Here is a 23,040-nt window from a genome sequence, read left to right on the forward strand (position 1 = left end):
ACATTCTCCCTGTGTCTGTGAGGGTTTCCTCCGAGTACTCCCGTTTCCTCCCACAGTCCAAAGATGGGCAGGCTAGGTGGACTAGCCATGGATAGCATAGGAGAACTAGGTCTGGGCAGGATGCTCTTTGGCAGGTCAGAGCAAACTCTAAAGGGCCAAACAGCCTCTTTCAGCACTGTAGGGATGCTATGATTCTAAATGTTGCCACCTTCAGATTAATCTAACCACCAGTCATCTTCCTTCAATGCAACAGTAGCCAGACAGTCCCCTGGGACTATGGTGACTTCACATTCCTTGCCTTACTGTAGGGATCTGCAGCCTAATAATGAAAATCACACACAACATTGCTCAATTATGGGGGGAGGCAGGAGGTCTCTCTGAACTGACAACAGCATCCTGTTAGTGGGAAATACCACTCACATAGCCACAACATAGTAACAGTGTGAAACAGCTTATTTAACTGGTTGCTCAGATTTTTCGGATAGATTGCAGTGGTTCACCACTCACCTCAAGGACAATTACGGATGGACTTTAAATGCTGGTCTTGGCCAGCAACACTCACAATCCACGAATTATTTTTTCTTAAAATGTAATCAGCACTGGCAACACCAGTGACTCAGTTCTCCTAACTGCTGCAGAACAAATTAAGATTTATTAACCTCTGGTAAACTTGTTTCTTGTTTAGGACATAACCCAAGCACCTTCTACAACGGAGTCATTTAGGAATTCAGATCTCTCAGAATTTCTCTTCCAGTTGCAAGTTACTATTTTTTCACTACAAGTTAGTGGATGCAGGTACAAGCACAAGTGCTTAAAGGACATTTGGATAAGCTCATAAATAGGAAAGATTTGGAGGGATATGGGCCAAGCGAAGGCAGTGGGACTAGTTTAGTTTGGGAACATAGTCAGCTAGGACTGGTTGAACCAAAGAGTCTGTTTCCATGCTGTATGGCTATAAGTGAATTTTCTTGAGAAATGCATCTTCATTTATCCCAGTCTTATTACATTATTGACCATTAGCAGCAGCAATTGAATTTGTTGCAATTCTCACTTATTAGACAATTAGCACAACAGAAGGGCAAGATTTTAATTTTTTTTCCTTTAAAATCAAGTTGACCTCAGATACCAGCAACCCAGGTTTAAGAGGAAGCTTTCTTTCATAGATCTGCAGAGTCTCTATTAAAAGTCATCATCTTGGTCAAGTAAAAGGAAAACCTGGAAACTTTAACTTTACAAGTCACCTGACAGAATCTAAACAAGTTTACAATGCAGCCTCAAATAAGATCAAAAAGTTTGCATTTGGTGTGTACCCTCAGCATAAAACATCCCCAAAGTGTTTTATAGCAACATTACCAAAAAGTAAATATCCCAGCCACTAGATGTGTACTTTAGAGAATAAGATGGGAGCAAATGCCTGCAACATTTTTGTTTCAAAAAGCTGACAGTTCTAGCCCAACTTATTTTTGAAAGGGCTGGGGATTTAAATGACTTCAAATCATCACACTTTCAACTCTACCTGCCCTTTACAAATGCACAGATGGGGGAGTTTTGGCTCCCACACTCTTGGTCAATGTCCTTAACTGAGCAAAAATAAGGTCTATCCGAATTCAGCAGTATTTTCAAGCTGTCCAGAAGATTAATGTTTTGCACATTTACAGCTCACGTCCTAGCTCCTTTCTCCTCCTGATAAGAATTGTACTGGCCAAAAATGGGCATAGGACTAATGTATCTTGGTCCTGCAACCAATTTTAAAATGTTGTAAATAGTCGTCTGTGCTCTGCAAACATCTGGCCGCTTACATCAAACAACCAGTCTCCTGCAAAGACGGGGTCAGTCAACAAAAAGGACAGGAAAGGTCAGTGGAAAAAGAAGGAATGAATGAGAAATGGCTAGGAGAAATGCTTAGTGTCACACTGGCTGACGAGAGGCATACCATCTTCTCCATGATATGGAGATGCCAGTGTTGGACTGGGGTGTACAAAGTCAAAAATCACAACACCAGGTTATAATCCACCGGGTATCATGCTCAGCATTTTAACTAGAACAGGTGTTTTACCTATCATAGGCAGGAGGGGAATGGAAAACATGTTGCACTCAAATATTTTCCCAGATAACCACCTGATGAAGGAGCAGTGCTCCGAAAGCTAGTGCTTCCAATTAAACCTATTGGACTATAACCTGGTGTTGTGTGATTTTTAACCATCTTCTCCATTACATGGCTGGTGTGGACATCAGGAGAAACAAGTGACTGAGGTAAGTCATTTTATCGCCCTGTCCTTTTCCTTCCTGTTTCCCCACAAGGACATGGCTTTTCATAGACATCACTCACCTGTACTGAAAGGGATTCTCTTTTCAAACAAACAGGAAGCTCAGCTATTTATCCATTGCCGAGAGTCCACCCATTAGAGATCAAGACACAGCCAGGTTAGAAGAGTTTTAAAAACCATAAAAGGTTAATCATAGTGCGAATGACAGAATTTCTAAGTTAAAACAGAGTTGATACAGATGAACAGGATGTAGAATGGTGAAATGTTCTCAAAATAGATACTAGAGCTGGATCTGAATTCCATCGATTACCCAAAATAGGTTGGTCCAAATTTCTACTTCTTGTCTAGATTATATCAGAATTCACTGTCACTCAGTTATCACAAGTGATCTAGTCAGTTTACTGCTTATTGGACAAGCTGTGGATACAAAGACAGAACAGAATTGATCAGAGGCAGATTACAACATTATCCTGAGGCATACTACTAATTCTAAAAGGCCCAAAGACATAATCTTATCCATACACAACACTATAGAAAGCAGAGGATTACTTCAAAAGGCTGTGTATGTTTTGAGATGTGCAATGTTCAACACTTGTTGGAGATAACACACACGAGACTAATTCAGGGTAGTGTCTTTCAGACAGATATAACACGCTCAGCATTTTAACTAGAACAGGTGTTTTCTTTATCACAGGCAGGAGGGGAAAACATGTTGCACTCAAATATTTTCCCAGAACCACAATTTCAAAGAGAAGAATGTAAATATCTTGATGGCTACATCGATATAAATATTTATTTTTCTATTGCTTTGATAGAATGTGAACATGCAACCAAAGCCAGATTCATTTCACCAATATTTCAATTTTCTGATGTGGAGTGTGCATCTTGGGAAAAAGATGGATTACAAGATGCAGTTGGTTTGGATATTAGCCTTTCACCTGTCAACAGGGTCGAAACCTAACAGAGGAGATGAAAGTCCCACTGCTAACACTAAAGCAATGGGTCTTCAAATTAAATAGGAGCTTTCAGTTTTACCAACCATTGATAGCAATCTCTCAGGTCAACAGTAACTGCCTTACCTGTCATGTGACCTATTTCTTACCATGAGCAGAACTTATTTTTGTTTTCAGTTCTGCTTGTGGTTTCAAAAAAAATTACTAAACGAAAGGCAATTGTTGAAAATTGGACCTTATATGAACTGAGTAGTGTCTAATATAAATGCACAGGTGAACGTGGACCAATACAATACAGTTCAGAGGAAGGGTTACTCAATCTGAACCGTTAACTCTGATTTCTTTACACAAAATGCTGCCAGTCCTGCTGAGCTTTTCCAGCAACTTCTGCTTCTCTTTCCAATAAAATACAGGTTTTCCTCTCAATCTTACTGTCGTTCTGAATAAATGTAATTTAGAAATGCAAAAATGAAGTCTCAATGCAATACTTTCAATATTCCCTCATTACTGCAATTAAGTGCACAGGTTTTGTAAAATAAAAATCGCATCTTTTCATCAAATCCCCTGCTGGGATCTGCTACCCAGGTTGCTGAAATCATATGCTTTCTTAGGACTCTCAATAGGATAGTGTCCCAAGTTGACTTGTTGAACTTGAAAACATGACGACTGTACCAGGACTAGTCAGCTTCAAAGTTTTCAAAAATCCAACTTCAAAAGTGATACTTTCTTTTAATAAAGACCACATTGCACCTACTACTCAGCTGATGGGGGGAAAAAAAGACATTTAAAAGCAAGGCTACACTTTGCTTTTGAAGTCACATTGAGGTTGTACAGGACATTGGTGAGGCCTCTTCTGGAATACAGTGTCCAGTTCTGGTTATCCAGTTATTGGAAGGATGGGATATTATAGGATAGGAAGGAAGGATATTATGAAACTGGAGAGAGCTCAGATGAGGTTTACCAGGATGTTGTTAAGTATGGAAGGTTTGAGTTGAAAAGAAAGGCTAGATAGGCTGGGACTTTTCTCACAGGAGCAGAGGAGGTTGAGGGGCAGTCTGAAAGAAGTTTATAAAATAATGAAGTATCGACAAACTTAATGGTTGTTGTCTTTTCTTTAACATAGCGGATTTCAAGATTGGGGGCACATTGTTAAGGTGAGAGGAGAGAGATTTTAAAAAGACATTAGAGGCAATTTTTTTCATAGAGGATGGTTTGTGGGTGGAATTAACTTTGAGAAAGTGGTGGACATGGGTACAATTAGACTGTTTAAAAGATATTTGAATAGATACATGAACAGGAAAGGTTTGGAGGGATATGGGCCAGGAGCAGGCAGGTGGAACCAGTTTAGTTTGGGATTAGGTTCGGCATGGACTGGTTGGGCTGAAGGGTCTATTTCTGTGCTGTGTGACTATGACACAGCCTTCGATTTATACTCCACTAAATACCATGGCTAGCCTTTTTTTAAAAAGATCAGGTCATTGCTTTCAGAAGATTGTGTTGTTCAAGCTGGAAGTGTGCTGGCTACATCCTTAATTAAAAATGCTATAAATACATGCCTCAGGACAGTTAATTTAGATATTTATTTGTCTCATCCAATTAAGTTACTAGAAATGTTCTGGAATAAAAAGGTGGGGACTTCATGTAAACAAGACACAAAAAGAAAAATTCTGCATCAAGCCTGCAATGTGACCAATTAAACCAGGTCTTCATATCTCAAGGGACTGACATCTTTGAAGCAGCATTCCATTTTATGTATGGGTCCAATAATTGTAACAAATTAACATTACTGCAAGGTGATAGATACATAAATAACACATGGTTTTAATATGTTCTACTTGACTAAATTAATGTGCAAAAGTGATTTAACTTTGCATCGAGTGTCATACTCATCAAAAGCAAAAATAATTAATTATTTGTATAAATGTCATCTTAAGTTAATATTAATTCCAACAAAAGAAGAATTGTTAATATTATGCCTCAGCCAACTTGTTTACAGAGATGGAGCATGCAATAACACACACACACACACACACACACACACACACACACACACACACACACACACACACCCCAAGTTTAACTGGAGCAAACCCACTGAGCTGTGCTTTCAACCACAAAGACATTCCACTACTGCAATGCACACCCACACCTTCTGGAACATCGACCCTGCTTTAGCTGCTGAAACTCTCAACCACGTCTTTGTTATCTCCAGCCTCAAACGATTGTAGAGTACTTCTAGTTGGCTGCCATGCCCCTAATGACCCTATAAACCTGTATAAAGGTCACGCCTCAGCCTCAGACACTCCAGAGGAAACAGCCCCAGCCTATTCAACGTCTCCCTATAGCTCAAATCCTCCAACCCTGGCAACATCCTTGTAAATGTTTTCTGAACATTTTCAAGTTTCACAACATCCTTCTGAAAGGAAGGAGACCAAAACTGCACACAATATTCCAACAGTGGCCTAACCAATGTCCTGTACAGCCGCATCATGGTCTCCCAATTCCCAGACTCAATACTCTACCAAAAGCCTTTGTCACTATCCTATCTACCTGCGACTCTGCTTTCAAGGAGCTACGAACCTGCACTCCAAGGTCTCTTTGTTCAGCAACACTCCCTAGGACCTTATCATTAAGTGTATAAGTCCCACTAAGATTTGCTTTCCCAAAACGCAGCACCTCGCATTTATCTGAATTCAACTCCACTTGCCACTTCTTAGTCCATTGGACCAACTGATAAAGATTCCGTTGTAATCGGAGGTAACCTTCTTCACTGTCCACCACACCTCCAATTTGGTGCCATCTGCAAACTTACTAACTACACCACTTATGCTCACAACCAAATCATTTATAAAAATGAAGAAAAGTAGTGGACCCAGCACCAATCCTTGTGGCACTCTACTGGTTACAAGCATAAGAAAACGAAGGAAGTAAAGTTTACCCCTTTCAAGTCATGACTGGGGAATTAGCAAAGCAAAGAAAAAAGGTATCAAAAAAGGTTAAAAAGATTGAAGTTCAATTTGACAACGTGTAGAGTCGTGATGAGTAAAGGAAGAAAAGTTTTGAACAAATAGGACTGACTGAATAGCTAAGAAACAACAAAAATTCAATACAAGTATATTAAACAAGTTCAGAGTCCACTGAGCAACTCCTTCCCAACAATGAAGAATCCAACAAGTACAGTGGTCATTCTCGTGCTGATAAACTCAATGAAAGAGGTTCAGTTCCCACTCAGTAGAAGGAGTTAGAAAAATACTACACAGGAGCGTTAGCAAGAAATCTTGAAAAGCAAGAAGGGTTTTTGACAAATATCCATTTGGAGGAAACAGATATGTAAAGTACCTGCCCAAACATACCCATCAGCTGCCATCACACAGGAGCCAAATGAAAAACTCATAATACTTGGAATGCAACACCAGTGGGCGGCACGGTGGCACAGTGGTTAGCACTGCTGCTTCACAGCGCCTGTAGACCCGGGTTCAATTCCCGACTCAGGCGACTGACTGTGTGGAGTTTGCACGTTCTCCCCGTGTCTGCGTGGGTTTCCTCCGGGTGCTCCGGTTTCCTCCCACAGTCCAAAGATGTGCGGGTCAGGTGAATTGGCCAAGCTAAATTGCCCGTAGTGTTAGGTAAATGTAGGGGTATGGGTGGGTTGCGCTTCGGCGGGTCGGTGTGGACTTGTTGGGCCGAAGGGCCTGTTTCCACACTGTAAGTCTAATCTAATCTAATCTAAAAACCACACAGAATTTGAAACTAATATCTCCTAAGTACATCCTATCCACAGTTCTCACAGACATGACTGTAACCCAAATAGTAATCAGGAGACAATCTACTATTAAAAGGTTACACTAATCAGAATTGGAGGCAAGTCAGGGACAATTTACAGCTAGTGGCAGACTGACCACACTTTCTGATGATGTGGAAAAGTTGCTCACGAAAGCCTAGTGATCTCTGTGGGGTGGGATTCTCCATCCCAAAGGCAGTTTCAAATCAGGCACCAAGTCAGGAGGATCCTCCAGATGTCTAGCAACTCTGATGCCAGCCAACTGGTTAAATATTCACCTCTTGTCACAAACACCAAACCAGGAAATTGAAAGCACTTTACCCTGCACTTATAATTAAAGATGGTGAAATAGATGATAATGATTTGATCGAATTTAAAATAACAAAATTTAGAAGTATTATCTGTGGAAATAATGGCCAAAGAAATTTGCAAATTTAAGTTTAGCTTTACAGAGCCAGTCCAGGATGTTTAGTTTTTTTCCAGAGACTAATGCCTAACATTGCACCATCCACTGTTCCTGATACTGAAACAGATCATAAGACCGCACAGCAGAAATTAGGCCATTCAGCCCATCAAATTTGCTCTGCCATTCAATCATAGCTGACAAGTTTCTCATCCCTATTCTCCCCATAATCCTGAATCACCTTGATACTCAAGAACCTATCTATCGGAGTCGTAAATATACTCAATGACTGGCTTCCACAGCCTTGTGTGTCAGCAAATTCCATAGCTTCTCCACTCTCTGGCTGAAGAAGTTTCTCTTTATCTTGGTTTTAAAAAGGTCTTCCCTTTAATCTAAGGCTGTGCCCTCAGGTCCTAGTCTCTCCTACCAATGGAGGCATCTTCCCAACACCCAATCTGTCCAGGCCATTCAGTATTATGAATGTTTCAATTAGATCCACCCTCATCCTTTTGAATTCCATTGAGTATAGACCCAAAGTCCTCAAATGCTCATCATATGTTAAGCTTTTCATTCCTAGGACCATTCTAGAGAACCTCCTCTGAACAAGCTCCAGGACCAGTACATCTTTCCTGAGATTGGAAACCCGAAACTGCACACTATACTCCAAATGTGATCTGACCAGAGCCTTACACAGCCTCAGAAGTATATCCGTGCTTTTATATTCAATTCCTCAAAATAATTACCAACATTGCATTTGCCTTCCTAACTACTGACTCAGTCTGCAAGTTTACCTTGAGAGGATCCTGGACTAGAACTCTCAAGTCTCTTTGCACTTCAGGCTTCTGAATTTTCTCCCCATTTAGAAAATGGTCCATGCCTCTATTCTTCCTACCAGAGTATATGACCTTACACTTTCCCACATTGTATCTATCTGCCACTTTGCTCACTCTTCTAACCGGTCCAAATCCTTCTGCACCCTCCCTGCCTCCTCAATTCTTTGTTTTACTGCAAATGTAGCCAGAATGCCCTCAGTTCCTTCTTCTAGATCACTAATGTATAAAGTGAAATGTTGTGGTCCCAACACTGAACCTTGTGGAACACCACTTGCCATTCTGTGAAAGATCCTTTTATCCCCAGTCTATGCCAGACAACCAATCTTCTAACCATGCTAGCATGTTGCCTCTGGCACCATGGGCCCTTATCTTACTCAGCAGCCTCCTGTGAAAAGCCTTGTCAAAGGCCTTCCTGAATGCCAGGTAGATAACATCCATTGTCTCTCCTTCGTCTAGCAAATTTGTCAGGCCTGACCTCCCTTTGATGAAACCATGCTGACTTTGCCCTATTTTACCAAATATTTGCCAGTATTCAGAAATCTCATCCTTCATGATGGACACCAAAATCTTGCCTACAACCAAGGTTAGGCTAATTGGCCTGTAATTTTCCATCTTTTGCCCTATTACCTTTTAAGCAGGGGTGTCACGTTAGTGATTTTCCAGTTCTCTGTGTTCCTCCCAGACTCTCGCGATTCCTGAAAGCCCACATCAGTTTACAGCAAGACCTGGAACAATATCTAGACATGAGCTGATAAGAGGCAAGTAACATTCAGGCCAGGCAATGACCATTTCCAACGAGAGAGAATTCAACCATTACCCCTTTGGAATAGTAGGAGGGATTACCATTGTAATTGGCTTTCAAGCACTCCGAGATGTATGACAGCATAGCTGCCGGCATTTCCACCCAAATCAAATAGTTAGAAACATTCAAACTACACTCCAGTTCTTCAGAACATGACCCAAGCTAAGTACTTCACCACAAGGTTGAGGGAGTGCTAGATTGCTAAAGGTAACCATCCTCTGTTTTATATGTCATCCATCTACTGAGATTAATGTACAAAAGATCCCAGGGTACCATTCAATTTTTAAGGGGTTTTCCTTATAATCAAGGTAGACAAGCAGGAAGCTAGAAGAGCACAGCAAGCCAGGCAGCATCAGGAGGTGGAGAAGTCAAAGTTACAGGTGTAACCTGAAATGTTGACTTCTCCACCTCCTGATACAGCCTGGCTTCTGTGCTCTTCCAGCTTCCTGCTCATCTACCTTGGATTCCAATATCTACAGTTTTTTTTGTCTCTTCCTTATAATCAAAGCAGTATTCCCCACTCTGCAAATACCAAAAATAGACTCACCAACAACTGTGTAATGAGAAATAGAGTTTACATTGTGAAGCATTAACTCTGCTACCCCCTCCATAGATGCTGCCAGGCCTGCTGAGTTCATCTAGCACTTTTGTTTTTCATTCAGATCTCCAGCACTTTGCTTTTTACCAACAACAGATTAACAGTTTTAACAACATTAATTTGCTGTTTGCAAGACATGACAAATTGCTGCTTCTGCCTACTTCATCATATAGTGGCTGCGTTCCAAAGGTAACCCATTAGCGTGTAAAAAAGTTAGGACATCCCAGGGCGTGAAGAGTGTGCTAGACAAATGCAAGCTCTTTATTGGACTGAAAAGGTCAGTAAAGCTTTAGCAAACTTGACCAATAGATGAATATTGAACTGCAGGAACATAACGAGATGCATCAGAATAGTTTTTAAACAAGTGATCATTGGTCATAACAGCGAAAATACCAGTGAGCTAGATTGAGAATTGAGATAAATCACAATTTAGAGAGAAAAAGAGAACAAGGACAGCAGATTGAGATACTGTTCAAATACCTGCATCATAATGGGAAGATGAATTCTAGCTGGTCCACACAGCTCTCAAAACTCCCTGGTGAACAGACACCTGGAAGTATTACGGTCATTAAAATATATTTGTAAATGGAATGTTTCTTTGAGAAGGTGACCAAACAGGTAGATGAGGTGTATATGGATTTCAGTAAGGCGTCAGATAAGCTTCCTCATGGTAGGCTAGTGCAAAAAAAAATACAGAGACAAAGGATGGAGGGTGATATATTGGTTTGGATCAGAAATTAGCTAGCTGAAAGACGACAGAGGGTGGTGGTTGATGGCAAATGTTCACCTGGAATTCAGTTACTAGTGGTGTACTGCAAGAATCTGTTTGGGGCCTCAGCTGTTTGTCATTTTTATACATGACCTTGATGAGGGCATAGAAGGATGGGTTTGTAAATTTGCGGATGACATGAAGGTCGGTGGAGTCGTGGATAGTGTGGAAGGATGTTACAGTTTACAGAGGGATATTGATAAGCTGCAGAGCTGGGCTGAGAGGTAGCAAATGGAGTTAAATGTGGAAAGGTGTAAGGCGATTCATTTTCGAAGGAGTAACAGAAAAACAAAGTACTGGGCTAATGGTAAGATTTTTGGCAGTGTAGATGAGCAGAGAGATCTGTGTCCATCTGCATAGATCCCTGAAAGTTGCCACCCAGGTTGACAGGGTAGTTAAGAGAGCACACGGTTTGTTAGGTTTATTGGAAGAGGGATTGAGTTTCGACACAAGGTCATGTTGCAGCTGCACAAAATCTGGTCCGGCCGCGCTTGGAGTATTGTGTACAGTTCTGGTTGCTGCATTATAGGAAGGATGTCGAAGCTTTGCAAGGGAAATTTATTAGGATGTTACCTGGTATGGAGGGAAGATCTTATGAGGAAAGGCTGAAGGATTTGAGGCTGTTTTTGTTAGAGAGGAGAAGGTGAAGAGGTGACTTAATAGAGACATATCAGAGGATTAGATAGGGTGGACAGTGAGAGCCTTTCTCCATGGATGGTGATGGCTATCATGAGGGGACATAGATTTAAATTGAGGGGTGATAGATATAGGACAGATGTCAGAGGTAGTTTCTTTATTAAGAGAGTAGTAGGGGCATGGAACGGCCAGCCTGCAACAGTATTAGACTCACCAACCTTAATGGCATTTAAATGGGCATTGGATAAACATATGGATGATACTGGAACAGTGTAAGTTAGTTGGTCTTCAGTTTGGTTTCACAGGTCAGCGCAACATCGAGGGTTGAAGGGTGTGCACTGCGCTGTAATGTTCTATGGTTCATACAAAAAGAATGACAGAACATATCAAAGTGAAACGATCATTGAAGTTGGAGTTTCTAGTACTTTCTGGCAGAATGAAGAGTGGGAGAAACCATTTTCTCAGTGGAGAGAATCGCCTCAACACGTGAGTTAGGCTACTCACGGGTGAGGTCGGGAAACATTTCTTCACACAAAATGAAGGACCGTAACAATTTGGAACATTCTCTCTCAGGGGCAACACCTGAGGCTAGGGGGTATATCGAAAACTTCAACATAGTAGCAGCTGTATATCCACTATCTACAAGATGCACTGCAGAAATTCACCAAAGATCTTCAGACAACACTTTCCAAATACATGACCACTTCCATCTAGAAGGATGAGGGCAGCAGATATATGGGATCACCACTACCTACAAGTCCCCCAGTAAGTCACTCACCATCCTACTTGGAAATATACCGCTGCTCTATCACTGTCACTGGATTAAAATCCTGGAATTCCCTCCAGGGCATTGTGGGGGTCAACCCAAAGCAGGTGGACTGCAGCAGTTTAAGAAGGCAGCTCACCATTACCTTCTCAAGGACAACTAGGGACTGGCAATAAATGCTGGTCGGCCAGCGACACCCATATCCCACAAATGAATAAATTTTAAAAAATTATTAGGCAAGAGTATTAATGTATTATGGAAAAAGAGAAAAAAATAAGCTAAGTGAGTCAACATACAGAGCAGGCATAATCCAATTGGATGACAGTAGTTTAAATGGGCTGTATTGCCTTTTCCTGTTCCGAAGTTTGACAAGTAGCACAAGAGTTACAGTTTTTGATCAAGGAGCCCTATCAAAACCAACATCCATGGGAACTGTGGGAAAGGGTTCCAATGGTTGAAGTCATATCTGACACAAAAGGAAGACATGGTGGTTGTTGGAAGTTAATCATTTCAGCTCCAGAACATCTCTATAGGAGTTCCTCAGGTTTGCATCCTAGGCTCGCCCATCTTCAGCCGCTTCATCACTAAGCTTCCCTCCCTCAGAAGGTCAGGAATGGGGATGTTTACTTGTGACTGTACAGAAGAAACAGAAGCTCGCAAGGCAACCTTATAGGAGTTTATAAAATAAATGAGGTGTCCAGATAGAGTTAATGATAGCTGCCTTTTCCCAGGGACGAGGGATTTCAAGACTAATGGGCTCATCTTTAAAAGGTGGGAGAAGAGAAATTTAAAACAAAGACACAAGGGGCAATTTCTTTCCACAGAGGGTGGTTCATGTGTGGAATAAACTTCCTGAGGAAGAGGTGGACGTGGGTAGAATTACAACATTTAAAAGACATTTGGATAAGTATATGAATAGGAAGAGGTTGGAGGGATATGGGCCGGGTGCAGGTAGATGGGACTAGTTTAGATTGGGATTATGGTCAGCATGGATTGATTGGATCGAAGGATCTGTTTCCATGTTGTATGTCTCTATCACTTTATGAAAAGGCACAGCACAATGGAGACATTTGATTGCAGGGTAAGTTGTGACAATTTAAAGGAACAAATTCCTTGGACAAGTTAACCTCACATATTGTCAAGTCTGATTGCAGCAGTATTTCCAGAGATTAGATGGTGCATGTACTGACTAAGTCAACCAAGGGGACAAAAGCTGTTACAGATTGTACAACCTAACTGGATAGATCATACCTTGTTAAGACCAAACCAAAGAAAAGTGGGTTTTCACTGAAACGCAAGCACGTAATACTGGAATTTTGGTTTTTACAATAAAATAGAAATGTTATCATGCAAAAGGAAAGACAAAAAATACCCACATTACTTACGTAGCAATTTTAAAGCTTTCAAAACACAGATTAAAGTAAATGCCCATCAATTCCAAAAGCAATCCTTTACAAAAGAAATTCCTTTCTCAATCATCTTATACAAGCTTAATTCAAATGCATTCACAGCAACTAGCCACTCAGGTGATGACAGGTATTGCATATTTAGGTTGCAAAAAAAAATGCAGATTTATTACAGTGCAAGGGTGGCCATTCAGCCCACTGTACCTACACTTACTGTCCATCTCCTGCCTTTACCCCATACCCTTGAATATTATTTGACTGGAAACATTTAATGTCTCAACTGAATCTTTCTCCACAAGGCTTCAAAAGGTAATGCATTCCATACCTAGCCTACATACTGTGTGAAAAAGGAATTTTCTCTCCTCACCCTGCCATCCCCACCACATTTGTTACATTTGCAAATCACTTCAAAATCTGTGTCCTCCAGTTATCAGTCCTGTTATTACTGGGACCAGTTCCTCCCTATCTACTCTATCCAGATCTCCTGATTGAGAACTTCTATCAAGTCACCTCCAAGTCATTTTCTCTTCAAGAACAAACCCAAAAACTTTGCAATCGACTCTCATAACTGAAGTTTCGCAACCATTTTTGTATACCTCTTCAGCACTCACTCTCTATTGCATTCACATCCTTCCTACGGAGGGACTGTCCAGCTGAAGTCAAAAATGTGTCTTGTAGAAGTTCAGCATCACCTCGTTGCTATTGTGCTTTACACTCCTATCAATAAATCCCAGGATACTGCCTGCTTTATCTACCTCTCTCCATCTGTCCCACTACCTTCACGATCCATACACAGATATAACCAGGTCCCTCTGCTCCTGCACCTTAAGCATTGTAGCGCCTATTTTATAGCGTCTCTCCATTTAGTCAGTTCTGATATAACACGATAGTTTAGCTCTTGTGTCATCGCACATAATAAGAAAATCACACAACAGCTGTTCCATTTAAACCCATGGGATGGAATTGCATCATTGCCAATACAGGTAAGGAAAGTTCACATTCTACAAATAACAGTCTAAATTCTTCAATTGCCTTACAGCCAATTAGTGTTGAAGAACTACACATTATAGCAGAACCAGCTGAACAGTATTCCCTTTCAATATTCATCATCTCACACTTCTCCACAATGAACTTAATTTGCCACCTATTTGCCAACTCTACCAACTTGTTGATGGTTTTTTGGAGTTTCACCCTGCCCTCACATTTTATAATGTGACCAAGTTTTACATAACCTGTAAAAGGTTGGAACTGTCCCCTCCTCGTCAAGGTCTAGCTTATTAAGATACATCAGGAAATGCAAGAATATCAATGTCAAACTCTGGGGAACTCCCTGACATGTTAGCATAACCCAAAACATATCCATTGACCTTCATTCTTGGTTTCCTATCCCTCCACTTTGCAACTGACCCTTTCATCCATCACATATACCTTTCCTCGCAGGTCTGTTGCTAAATATAATCGATGTGATTTCTTCACAGAAATTAACTATGGACAACAAGCGAGTGAATGCAACATTAGCACAGGAACATCAACAGGAGTTGACCCATTTAGTCTCAAGGGACAAGATATAAATAAATGGTCTAATTCTCATATCCCTTAATACTTTCAGTTAAAACCAGCCCATCAATCTCAGATTGAAAAATTAACAACTGATCTAACAACAATTGCCATTTATGGAAGAGTATTCCCAAATACTCCCTCCCATGTGTAGAGAAAGGTTTTTCCATTTCACTCTGAAAAGGTCTAGTGCTAGGCATATTCTTGAATGATCAGGAAAAGCTCATCTCTTATTGGTTGGCCAGATTAACTGTGAACTCAGATCATCTCATTCTTCTAAACTCCATGAAATGCACCATCGGCTGGGTTATTTGGTTTTGTAATTTAGTCCCTAGAGCTCAGCATCCTTTTGGTAAAGTGTTAAAGTCTTTCCAAAGGCAAATATATTCTAGCTCTTCTACATACTTTCTATGTTTCTATTCTTACCGTGGCATTGTGCCAGAATTGCTCCAAGTACGCCAGGTGTGGCGTAGCAGAGCCAGGAATTAAAATGGCTGACACCAGACTTATACCTTTATTGCTCCTACATGCTACAGAAGATTGGTCGTTGAACAGAGCTTCATGATGTGACAATGGCTGTGAAAGCAAGTTGGTAGCAAGGACAACTGCTAGATGCAATGAGTCAAAGTTGCTGGTTAGTCCAAATCAGTTACGATGTGTGCAAAAATGACATGCAGACTCTGGGGCCATGCATAGAAGAAAGGAAGTGGAAAAAAGTACACAAACAGGGAATTGGCCTGGTTTACAGGAGCAGTGGATAGGCTCTGTCTCACACACTTTAGTTAAACAACAAGGAAGATCCCACCCCATTATATGAAGTCCCTGCTACAATAAAGTAATAATGAAACAATGTGAATGATACAGCAGTACCGTTAAATTCCATTTCACGCAAACTCAGAGGTGGTCGACTTACTTGGTTAACTGGTCAACTGCTGCTCACCGTCACCAGATGAGGCTGTTAAAGTGTCTGTCCCATTCTGAAATAAGTACACAGCTGCAGAGGTGTGCTTTTGTTCAAACTTGCCTTGCCAGAGGGCAGGGTACCTAAAAGAAAGCAGAAAACTCTAAACAAAAACTGGATTACACAATCCTAATTCCATTGAAAAGCATTCCCTGGTTGAAAATGTTTACTTTTATTTCTCTCTCACTAGTATGGCATTTGATGACAACAAGTGTTACAGATTTTAAATTAAATTACTTGAAAATTTCCACTCATACTTTTTTTTTCAAACAAAACGCCGCCCATTATTAAAAACCAAATGCTGTAAATCAGACACAAGAACAGAAATTGCTGGAAAAACTCAGGAGGTCTGGCAGCAGCTGTGGAGAGAAATCAGAGTTAACATTCTGTGTGGAGTAATCCTTGCTCAGCTTCCAGCGGTTTCAGTTTTTTGCCGCTCATCATTGATGAGCTAACATAAAATTATTGGCTGTCTCTCAACTACTCAGGGTTTCCACCAGGGCACTTGAAATGGCCACTTCAGAAGGGTAGAGTAGAATTAATGAATATCTTGGTCAGAGTGTTCTGCAGAGCCGGAGTGTGCAGGATTTGCTTGATTTTCATGACTTTTCTCTAAAGACGGGATGAATTACTGACATTCTGGGTGACCTTGTTACAGCGATTACAAATAGCAGTGTTTGGCCAATGGAAGATATTGCTGATGGAAATGCTCCAACACTATTGTATGTAGTTGATACCTGTGTTGTGGTGAACCTCGGGCAGTGTGTGTGTTGACAACAACTGCTATCCGGAGGTGGTGTAGCTGATTTGTTGGTGAATTTCATCAATCCTGGCCCTCCAGACGATTGCTGATGAGATGAGAATTGCGCCAAAGCTTTGTATGTCCAAGAACCTTCCTTACAATTGCTTCATGAGGATAGGTCTCCAAATAGCTGAGAGAAAGGTCTTCAAAATCTGGACCAGCATCAGACAAAGCCAGAACCTTCCATACTATTTACACACTACTCTACAGTGGCTGTTCACCTCAAATACCCCATACCCTCTGGTGTGAAATATCATTTAGCTGGAAAACAAATTCTACCTTGATTACCTCCGTGCAAAAGCTAATAAGTGATCAGCATACATTTCTATGATTTACAGTTTGTGGATGAAAGTGGCGTTGTTTCTTGCTCTGCTGTGGATTTGCAAACTACTCTTCAAGTCTACTTACAAAAAAAAACTTGGCCCTTTCCTTGAATGCTGCCAAGACAAAACATTATCAATCCGCACCTGGTTCACCAAATGTACGTGAAAGGGGGCTCCAGAACGTACAGTTAGTACCACACTGTGAAGATTATGTCACCATCATTTCAAACATTGGAGATTTACCTCACAGGATTCTCACCTTCATGGTTTACACCTGCAGCACTTGCCATGATACTAACTGCAGGTCAGGCATCTAGTTTTCTGTGCACTGCAAATCCAATTGTTTTGATTGTTGTTTTAATTTCTACTCCAGATGCTCAAAAATATAATCGCCTGGCTGACAGTGAAATGCAGAGAGAGATTTCTGCATCACCGGAGGTATGACCTGGTAAAAGATAATGAAACTTAGGCCCTCTACTCCCCGTATAGATGTAGATGTTAAAAATAACCTTATTTGAACAAAAGCAAAGGTCATCTGCCCAGAATATCCTCTAAAGCTAAAATTTATAAAATAAATTTGTGCAGAATGTTCCAACATTCCCAAAGCCAAATAAACAACATTGCTGACTTCAGAAGGATACAGAAAACAATAAAGATGAAATGTTTAACAATTCCACAAATGGGAATGGTTTCAGTTTCCCAAATCTTTCTGACCTACACAAAAAAAACTGCAACCTTATTTTAGAAAGGGAAGCCTGTGGAAATGGTAACTAATAAAAGGGAAAATCTGGAAAAGAAATAAAGTACCCTTAGGGCTCATGGTAACATCGCTTCACATGTTAACTGTAGTTCAATGGGGCTTGGCTCTCAGGCAAAGTCTGGAGTCAGTTGCCATGACACCTCAGTGCTGTACTGTCCTGTGAGAATGCTACATGGTCAGAGGTGCCAGCCTTCGGACAAGATAAATATCAAAGCCCAGATTCTCTTGAGAACGTACAGACAAGCTCTTGTTATGCTGAAGAGATCAAAATGCAGCACCGTTTTCTCCAGTAATCAGGCTAATACTTATTTGATCATTATCACATGAATGCTTCTGAAATCGATTTTGAGGTGTCGAGTTGGACTGGGATGTACATAGTTAAAAATCAAACATCAGGTTATAGCCCAACAGGTTCATTTGGAACACACTCCTTCATCCACCTGGAGCAGGGCTCCAAATACTAGTGCTTCCAAATAAATCTGTTGGACTATACCCTGGTGTTCTGTAATTTTTACCTGTTTATGAAAGTCAGTCAGTCAGTCATTAAAAGCACCAATTTCAAAAGAGCTTCAATGGCTGTGGAGTATTTTAAGAAATCCAGTGGATCCTGATGGATTCTACATAGAATCAAGCTCTTTCTGCCATGGATCCCTCTGCCATTTGGAGGATTAATACATTTTGCAAAGTTATAGGGCAAACAAAGAACAAACCACTCATCCAATACATCAGATATGACAATGCACATTTTCACCATTAAGAGAATCCAATAGCCAGAATGCAAAAATTCACTGTGTCCTTGAATGGTGAAAAGTACAATGATACCATCCAGCCAGTGCTCTGCACCAAGGCTGTCATACAAACGATCCATTCCAGTCTTCTCCAGAGGTTCCCAGCATTACAGATGCCACCCTTCAGCCTGTGTTCACTGCATAAAACATCAAGAATGAGCTAAAGGCCCTGCAAAGGCAACAGGCCCTGACAACGCTCCAGCAACAGTATTGAAGATTTGTGCTCCAGAACTGGCCACACCCCTAGCCAAGTTGTTCCAGTACAGATACTGAACTCCAACAACAACCCAGTAATGCCCCGTCCAGCAAGAAGCATGATAAATCCAAACAGATCAATTACCGCCCCATTGGTCTACTCCAAATGATGGACGAGGCCTGCAATGCTATCAAGTGGCACTTACACAGCAACAACTTACTCAATGCCCAGTTTAGGTTCTGCTGGGTCACTCAGCCCCTGACCTCATTACAACCTTCACCCCATTACAGCCAAAATAACATAGCTGACAAAGGAGAGGTTAGGCTGCCTGCTTTTGAAATGAAGGAATCACATTTGTTATGGACCCATACCAGACTAGACCCCCCCCCCCACCCAAAATGTTTTAAGAAGGTGCCTATACCCCAAGTTTTTCTTATTTTAACTGGTAGATGTGAAGTGTCATGTTCCAGATGTAATGCATCTGATCAAACGACTCAAAATGTTAAGCAAAACACAATTTATTTAAACACTATAGTTAAAATACAAACAGAAGAGAGAGAAATTTAGAATAACTTAACCGAATAATAGATACAGTACCCATTATTGTATGGGCACAGTAACTGCTCCAATTCAGTAACATCCCATAAAAACACCCCTTGGCAAAAATTCAAATTTAAACAGATCCTCACATACAAGAACCAAAGCTTCTGCTTAAAACTAAAATAAAACACCAGAAAGCCTGGTCGGCTTCCATTATTCCAACTTTTAAAAAAAAAATCCAAGGCCTCAAATCGTTTATTTTCTTAGAGACTGCTCCTTACCTCTACCTTACAACCTCTCCTCAAAACAAGAAGGACAAAATAACCTGCAAATCAGAGAGAACTCCCCACTAGTTGGAGCTATACACTGCACAACACTAGATAGTTGTGAGTGTTGGGAGTCTCATTCCAGGTCCGTCACTGCAGGAGTTCCTCAGGGTTCCAACCCAATCCATTTTAATCTGCTTCAGTCACCTTCATGACTATACATTGTTCAGCACAATTAGGGGCTGCTCATACATTGAAACAATTCATATCCAAATGCAGCAAAACTTGGACAACAGCAAGGAATATTTGTGACAAAAGTCGCAGGCAATGACCTTCTCCAATAAGAGAAAATCCAGCCATTGGCCCTTGATGTTCAATGGCATGGTCATCATGGATGTCCCCTGCTGTCAACATCAAGTGGGTTTTCTCTGAACAGAGGCAAACAACTGAACAAACTATAAAATACTGCAACTACAATAGCAGGTCAGAAGGTGGGAAGTTTGCAGCATGTAACTCACCTCCTAACTCCCCAGATCCTGCCCACCATCTACAAGGCACAAGTCAGGTGTGTGATGGAATCCTCCCTACTTATGTACAGCTCCAACAACACTCATGATGATGATGTATTATCAGTAAGCTACTAATCCAGGTAATGTTCTGGGAATTCAGATTTATAACAGATGGTGGAAATTGAATTCAATAAATATGTGGAATTAAAAATCTTAGGATGGCCACAAAAACATTGTCAACCCATCTGATTCAGAAATGTCCTTTAGGGAAGGAAGCTGCCATCTTTACCTTATCCAGTATACATGACCTACAACAATGCCTTCTGGGTAATTATAGACAGACAATAAATGCTAGCAAAAACAAGGTTGCTCCTGTTGGTGACATGCCAAATTAATCAATCTGTCTGTTCCTGACAGGGACATTTATTTTAAAAAACATTAATTCACAGGACATGGATGATGGGATAGTGTAGGGGAACGAGCTGAGAATAGTTCACAGGTTGGCACAACATTGAGGACCGAAGGGCCTGTTCTGTGCTGCATTGTTCCATGTTCTACGTGCATTGCAAAAGCATTTATTTCCCTGACCTTAGTGGCCTTTGAGAAAGTCGGTGCTAATTATATACGTCAGATACAGGGGATACAAGCCATATAGTGGGGAAGAGTAGATCAGGATGACCAAATATTCTGCATTTTAAACACAGTCTCATGCATTCTGGGATGAACCACACCTCATCTTCCACCAGGCAGCCTACAGACTGGAGGACTCAACATTGAGTTCTCCAATTTCAAATATCCTTCCTTCCCAGCCCCTCCCCATCCCTTCCACTGGTCCCTGCCATAACCGGATTCATTGCTCCCATTGACCAACCAGGTCGTACCCTCTCCCTGTCGTCACCTACCTCCACTTCACCACCCTGTCCCCTTTAACTGCAGCTCCCTCCCACACCCACCCCCAATCCTGAAGAAGGGTGATACCGGAAACGTCAACTTCTGCACCTCCTGAAGCTGCCTGGCTTGCTGCGTTCTTCCAGCCTGTCTACCTAGGAATCCAGCATCTGCAGGTTTTTTGTCTCGCACCTCCCTTCTGAGGCACCACGTGGGAGGTGGAAACTGAGGGTTTCCTATTTCCTTTGCCTCTTTGTTCTTTGCGCAACAGAGTGCCGCACGGCAGCCCCACCCATCAACCAGTCCAACAGGCAAAGTGCCCTCATTTCCACAGCAGGTCTAATTACCCTGGAGGGTGTACAGCTGGAACTCAAATGTGCCTCATGTTTAAAAAGACTGTCCAACTTGTTGAACACTTTAATATGTATCTTGTATTTTATTTCAGATATCCAGCAGCTATTAATACCACAGACTGATCACATAGCTTTACCATTTTAAATGAAGGCCCACAGCTCACCATCTGGCAGCGGGGGAAGGGGGGGACAGCTGGAATTTTGATGTGACAGTAGGGGTGGGGGAAAGAGAGAGAGGAAAAGGGAAGTGATGGAGGGGTAAAGAGGAAAAGGAAGATGGTGGCGGGGAAAGGGGAGAGGAAAAAAAGGAAGGAGATAGAACATAGAAGGATACAGCGCAGTACAGGCCCTTCGGCCCTCGATGTTGCGCCGACCGAATCCTACCTAACCTATACTAGCCCAATAACTTCCAAATGCCTATCCAATGCCCGCTTAAATGACCATAAAGAAGGAGAGTTCACCACTGATACGGGCAGGGCATTCCATGAACTCACAACCCGCTGTGTGAAGAATCTACCCCTAACATCTGTCCTATACCTACCACCCCTTAATTTAAAGCTATGTCCCCTAGTAACACCTGACTCCATTAGCGGTATAAGGTTCTTAGTATCTACCCTATCTAAACCCCTAATCATCTTATACACTTCTATCAGATCTCCCCTAAACCTTCTCTTCTCCAATGAGAACAGCCCCAAGTGCCTCAGCCTTTCCTCATAAGATTTTCCTACCATTCCAGGCAACATCCTGGTAAACCTCCTCTGCACTCGTTCTAAAGCTTCCACATCCTTCCTATAGTATGGTGACCAAAACTACACACAATACTCCAGATGAGGCCTCACCAGAGTCTTATACAACTGCAACATGACCTCAGGACTCCGGAACTCAATTCCTCTGCCAATAAAGCCCAGTACACCATATGCCTTCCTCACAGCACTATTTACCTGGGTGGCAAATGGGAGCAGGGAGGAAAAAGGAAGGGGATGGGGGAGGGAGGAAAAGGAAATGGTGGGGGATGATATTGGCAAGGACGTTTGGTGTTTTTTGCATCTGCTTCCACATCTCCCAGACACAGTTGGCTCTGCTATAACGTGCATTCCTTCAATGTGAATTGGCTATAATGCGATTGAAGAATTTAGACCTTTATTTGTAGAATGCTAACTTGCGTTGCTCTAACACGACTCCAGTCCCATTGGTTTAAATGGTGCTGCTGTTACGTGGTTTTCTTATAAACGCTGGATCGCATGAGAACGGAACTATTACTTGGTATATCAGAACAGACTGTAATTAACATCAGCAACAGAAATGACAATTCACACAAGTCAATTCAATTTAAACAAATTTAAAATCTCTAAATAATTACTTCTTCTGTCTCCATTATCCAAGGACAGCAGCATGACATACACTACCTGCCAAGACTCTTTAGGCTAGAGAGACTGGAATCCAAAATAGACAGGCAAGAGGCTGGAAGAACACAGCAGGTCAGGCAGCATCAGGGGGTGGAGAACTCAATGTTTCAAGTGTAACCCTTCTTCAGGACTGGGGGTGAGTGTGGGGGGAGCTGCAGATAAAGGGGTGGCAGGGGCAGGGTGGGAAAGTGGAGATAGATGAAGATAGGCAGAGGGTTCAACCTGGTTTGTCAATGGGAAGAATAAATCCAGCTGACGGCTGGGAAGAATAGAAGGGAGGTGGAGGGACTGGGAAGGGAGTCGGAGGATGGGAAGGGAGGTTATTTGAAACTGGAGAGCTCAATGTTGAGTCCTCCATGATGTAGGCTGCCCAGGTGGAAGAGGAGGTGATCTTCCTCCAATTTGTGGTTTGATTCATTGTGGCAATGGAGGAGGCCAAGGATGGTCATGTTGGAAAGGGAGTAGGAGGAGGAATTA

At 41.6% G+C, this 23,040-nt stretch overlaps 1 protein-coding gene across 2 annotated transcripts in view; it reads right to left on the reverse strand.

The window, feature by feature from the left end:
• LOC132819177 (volume-regulated anion channel subunit LRRC8D-like) overlaps positions 1-15,773 on the reverse strand; it is a 55,242-nt gene extending 39,469 nt beyond the window's left edge. Inside the window, exons 1-2 of one of the 2 annotated variants that reach the window (XM_060830613.1) lie at positions 15,685-15,723; positions 8,865-8,962 (exon numbers count right to left, since the gene is read on the reverse strand). The gene's annotated coding sequence lies outside the window, so the exon portion shown is untranslated. Of the gene's footprint in view, positions 1-8,864; positions 8,963-15,684 lie in introns of both variants that reach the window. The other variant, XM_060830612.1, reaches the window with a different exon arrangement.
• Positions 15,774-23,040: the final 7,267 nt, after the last annotated feature.

The sequence above is a fragment of the Hemiscyllium ocellatum genome, chromosome 9 (genome assembly GCF_020745735.1).
Source record: "Hemiscyllium ocellatum isolate sHemOce1 chromosome 9, sHemOce1.pat.X.cur, whole genome shotgun sequence".
In the NCBI taxonomy this organism is placed as follows: domain Eukaryota; kingdom Metazoa; phylum Chordata; class Chondrichthyes; order Orectolobiformes; family Hemiscylliidae; genus Hemiscyllium; species Hemiscyllium ocellatum.